Below are 5,865 nucleotides of genomic sequence, written 5' to 3' on the forward strand. Positions count from 1 at the left end.
CAGCCATTTCCAAGACTGACTTTATATCCCAAACCCACTGCTAAAAATATACATGAAATAATGTAATGTCTAAATAATATACTGTTTCAGCCATTTCTGGAACTGACTTATAATCCCCACCTTACTGTTGAAAATATACATAAATAAAGTAATATATAAATCGTAAACTTTTTCAGACATTTCCGGAACCAACTACTTATCACCAAACATATTGTAAAAAATATACATTAAATAAAGTAATGTCCAAAACGTAAATGGTTGCAGTCATTTCCGGAACCGACTTTATATTTCCCACCCCAATGTTAAAAATATACATTAAATAAAGTAATGTGTAATCCGTAAACGGTTTCATCCATTTTCGGGGTTGATTTAATATCCCGCACCCCACAGTTAAAAATATACATTAAATGAAGTAATGTTTAAATCGTAAACGGTTTGAGTAATTTCCGGAACTGACTTCATATCTCATAACCCACTGCTTAAAATATACTTGAAATATAGTAATGTTTAAATCATAAACTTTTTCAGCAGCTTTTTGAAAGTAATACATAACGACATTATCATGGTTAGAGATTAGGCAACCATAGCTTCAACATGAATTTCTGAGTGTAGTATCAGTTTCAGCATTCCAGTGACTTAAATCACCCTTTTTTGGTCTTAGTTAATGGAGGAGAAATCCTTCATTACTGATACAATTTTAATTTTTGTTATTGACCAGACCCCTAAATTTTTAACCGACTTCCTGTCTAATTCCGCCCTTGTGGGGAGGCAAGTAAACCAAAAAATAATTAATCAGAACGGAATTTTCCAGGGCATTTTATAATTAATAAGAAGTGACATTTCCAGGGCATTTTTTAATTAAATCAGAAATAACTTTTTCCGGTTACTTTTTTAATATTAAAACTTTGCTACATTAAACATAGTACCTATTCACAATGCCTCCCCACGGGACAGATTTAGACATCAGGGTCGGTTTTAACGTGGAGAAAAAATTGTCTTAGTCGTAAAGGATTTCTCTTCCATTGAGAGAAAAGAAATTGAAATGTAGCACCTGAAGAACGGATACTACACTTTGATCTTAGCCAAAAGGCCAAGAAAGACAAATCATTTTTATTAGCTTTGCCTCAATAGCGACACCAATTTTTTAAAGGATGACATTCATTTTTTAGTGATGCACAGCATGATAACGGACGGAGCGATAAGCGTAATAATATAATGATAATAATAATAACAAAACTACTGAAGAGGGCAGAGTTAGAGACAATGTCGGCTTTCCGTCTCTCTCTCAATAAAGATGAGACGTACATAGATAAATAAATAAATAAATAAATAAAAATAATAATAATAATAATAATAATAATAATAATAATAATAATAATAATAATAAAATCAATAAAATTAATATTAGTTAATAATTAAATGAGAATACAAATAGTCTCGGTCCTGACGGAAAATTGTCTCAGTCCCGAAGGAATTCTCATACACAGACCGAGGATAATATCAGAGCAGGTACTTAAATGTATGTGCTTTTGGCTCGAAAGTCACTCTGTGTGTATTGATAAGAATGACAATATTTATAAAATATTAATAATATATATATGTGTGTGTGTGTTTGTGTGTGTATATATATATATGTATATATATATATATATATATATATATATATATATATATATATATACATATATTCATGTAGTGTAATTTCTTATTTTTACAAGTATTTTGGCTTAATATATGCAGACATGTGGATACAGCCGTTTATACACATAAACTTACATGCAGCGTTTATACAGACATTAATGTGTTTTTAATGTATGTATACAGCAGATATTCTATAGTCTTTGTGATGATAAATGATAAACACGTGTAACATGCTCCGTATATATGTACTAATACGTGGTGTATATGCGCGTGTCTGATTGTATGTATAACCATACAATAAGTATATTAATATTAGGCAGTTCTTACAAACGGTCCGCTTACTTCAGTCTACAAAACTTATGTATGATTAAAAACACAACAGTTGAACAGCAAGAATTCAAACTGCGGTTCTTCAAGCAATAATGAATAATCATACTTTTTTTACAGTTGCTAATGTAGCTTTATTTTGACTTCATTGACATTGTTGTGATCGAAATTGCAATAACAAATTCTCCTTGCCCATATTTGCATCATGAAATTGTAAACGCCCGTAAGCTCCCTGGTCGTAAAACAGCCGTTGCTATAGCCACTCAAATAACTCTGTGACTGAATCAAAAACCTTGTTGGCTACGTGATTGAATTGTCACTGTCGTTCACTCTCGCGACTCTCTGACTAATACAATTTGGCTGTTCCTAATAGAATTTCACTTTGATATTCTTTATCCAGAGCCTATATGCGCAAGCTGTATTATCTGTCTTTCTTCGGGGAACTATAAATATTTTTGCATACGCCAGGCAAACTATTTTAATTATAGAGGGCATATAAGCTGACCATCAATACTGGATATCAAACTGGCAGATATTCTACAAAATAAACTAAAAAGGTGATAACGAATTAACTACGGTATACTCATCGAATGTGCAATGTGACATTACTTTAAACATTATCCGAGAATATATCTCAGTTTTGTTTGTAGGCAATCGGCCAAATGATATAAGTATCGGTTGAAATATATTCCTGGGTAAATTATACTCAATGTTTGTGAGCTCAATCCCTGATGAAAGAAGCTAGAAAACTTGACTCGGAGAACAGATAAGAAAGTTGAAATAAAAGGAATACGTTTTATATTCTTTTAAAATTACTTAAGGCCTGCAAATTGTATCAGATTAAACTATGTAATTGACTGAAAGTGCCTTAGAAATATAATTTAGCTATGTTTCAATTAAGAGGATAAGGTTTTATTTTACAATAACTCAGCTATTGTTTAGGGGCGGGGGGATGAATACTCTTTGAATCAATATTTACTTGTTTTCCATCAATACAAGAATTAAAAAGTCCAATTTTAATGTTAAGAACCCCCCCCCAATAGTAAAGTCTGGATTATGGCAAAAATATTAATTGTCTCGATTTAGGAATTAGGAGGATTTTTTTCGTGGGCATAATTACATGTAGTATTAGAGCAGGTGTATCCTTATTTTCCTTGCCAATAGGCAAAGTTACACACTATTCGAATCCCGTGTTATTTTTATAATAGATATGATTTGACTTCATGTAGGAATTATTCATTAAGCAAACTAAAACCTTACATTAGTTGATTAAATATATGTTTCTGACATTCCAAAAAATTATTACAGCAAAAAGAATTTAAAGTGGGTAGAATAATACATCGGCATAAAAACTTGTGAAAATAAAGGGAAAAACCGACGAGCAAAATATAAATATTCTAAATAATATATCGCCTCTCAAAAAGGCAACAATCTTATAAAGAAAATAATAAAAATACCTATCGATACATTATTCTCATAAGAACCTTAGGGCTTCTTTCGTTTTCATCATTTCTCGTTATATGCTTTATCAAGGCGGAACAGTCGTTTTTATATCCGGCTGAATAAAATGTTTATTTTTTGTAATATAGTAATATTAGCCACCCCCATATTTACAGTCTTTCAATTCTATTCAGTTTTACCGATGACGAACGACAAAAAGACATGCGTAAATATCGTTAGAAAGCGCATGCGCAGACATCTTCACAAATACATGTACGAAGGTTTACAGGAATAGGGGGAGAGATGGAGCGAGTAAGTAGAACCAAAAAAAGTAGAAAACAGAAAAAAAAAGACCAAGAAGGAAAGAAGATTTATTTTCCTTTCTTATTTCTGATCTACACGTCTCATATACTTCCTGTTTGTCTGATCGGTGAACCTGATCTGACCGAATTATACTCAGTTGAACCCTGCTACTACTTCCGGTGCTACGTCCCAACAGGATTCATTAAAACGAGACATAGTTGAAGCCTTTAACAAGTGCAAATATTAAATATTAATTGGGTTAACTTACGGTACTTGGAATTGTGCAAGGACAAATATAATTTACGTAAGTTGTTAAGAGAAGACGGTCTGTCTGTGCGTAAGTCTCGACCAGAAGAGAAACTGTTTTTACCCTCGAACGAATGGAGTGTGTATGTGTGTGCGTATTCTGCATATGTGTGTGCGTGTGTGAATATTTTTATTCGTTGAAATGTTTTTTTAATTATCATTTCGTGTAATTCGGGTGACATTATTTTGTCATTAATGAAAGAAATGCTATTATATTTTCACAGTTGGAATCATTGTCTTTATATCAGTTACTATTTACATTTCTAGAAGTAATAATAAATTAACTGATGTGAAAACGTTTAGTAGGATTCTTGTCCATCAAGTTTTATGAAAAACGGTTTAAGGCAAGATGTATTTCAAAATTTATAATGATCGGCTAATTACTTTAAAAGCGAATATATAAACATATATAGCTTCATAAAAGTATCTCTCTCATTACCATCTCTCTCCCCCTCTCTCTATCTCTCTCTGTATGTATGTATATATGTATCTCTCTCTTTTTTACTCTCCCTCTATATAAGTTAAGAGCATCATTCTCCATAATAAGCGTTATTTAAATGTTAAAATATAATATGTTTGATATACGCTTGATAACCAAATTACAAAGTAATTCTTTTTTTTTAAATAAACAAACGTTTCTTTGTTTAAAATTAATATATCGTGGTAATATGCTATTATCAAGATTTTTTTCTAGCCATGGTTGTAAGTCGAAAGAATTCAATAATGTCCTTCAATGATGATATTTTCTAATGTCCTAAAGATTACACTTGGCACGCGTGGTACAAAAATTAAGGTGGTGTTCTATGTGGTCTTCTACTGAATTCTTTAGTTTACCACCCTAACACTGGAAAAGTTCTGATGATGGCACATTACCTCGAAATATTAATTTTAGACAAATAAATGTTTGTTTATTTTACAAATTATTGCTATGTAATTTGACTTATAAATGCATATTATATCTATTTCATTTTAAATATAAAACAACGGTGATACTACGGAGAACACTAACTTAACTTTCATACCACCCGCGCCAAGCGTAATCCTCAGGACATTAGGAACTCTACTGCTCAATTATTTCATTTACCACCATAGCAAAAAAAAAAAAAATCAAATATAGCGTATTACATCGAAATAGTAATTTTTATAAACAAACACTTTTTTTTTTAACAAAATATTGCGTTGTACTTTGGCTTAAAATTGATATCATACGTATTTCAGTTCATTATATATATATATATATATATATATATATATATATATATATATATATATAATTCAAACACGGCAGTGGTCGAATATATGGCTAAGTGGCAGTTTTAGTCATTTAAAACTGCTTTGAAGTTTCACCGCTCTTTTATTTTGGACAAAATTTCAAACAATCATTACAGTTTATAGAACACTTTCTCGGCTATATTGTGAAAAGAATTTTCAATTTTCGGCCAGTAAAACAAAAATTATGATGAATGTACTGAAGTTCAAAGTCGTAAAATAACGAAGGAGGTGAGTGAATTTTATTTTGACTAGTTTCCATAGCAACCACGTCTATAGCTACCAATTCAGCGCTCTCGCGAAAAGAAAAGTAACAAGTGAGACAGATAATTGAAAGCATGAAAGGGAGATAATCGGGGGATTTTATTGAAAGCAGAAGAGTGTCTTACATTGTTATTATATATTTGTATGTTATGTTGATGGGGGCAAAAAAAATAAGACTGAAATTAAAAAAAAGAACAAGTGAATTTAGTAGAAGCCTTGAAAAATCATAGATTCCAATAGAAAAATGAGAGCATGAAAAGTAATATGGTTAAGCTTAAATATGGAAAAGTAAAGGACTAGTTGTGAAAACTGCAA

The 5,865-nt window shown here is 31.1% G+C and overlaps 1 pseudogene; it reads right to left on the minus strand.

The window, feature by feature from the left end:
- Positions 1-963: 963 nt before the first annotated feature.
- On the minus strand, positions 964-1,103 carry LOC145296446 (U2 spliceosomal RNA; annotated as a pseudogene).
- Between the last annotated feature and the right edge of the window lie 4,762 nt (positions 1,104-5,865).

This window comes from Euprymna scolopes, chromosome 16, assembly GCF_053919585.1.
Source record: "Euprymna scolopes isolate OS-2025 chromosome 16, ASM5391958v1, whole genome shotgun sequence".
Lineage (NCBI taxonomy): Eukaryota > Metazoa > Mollusca > Cephalopoda > Sepiida > Sepiolidae > Euprymna > Euprymna scolopes.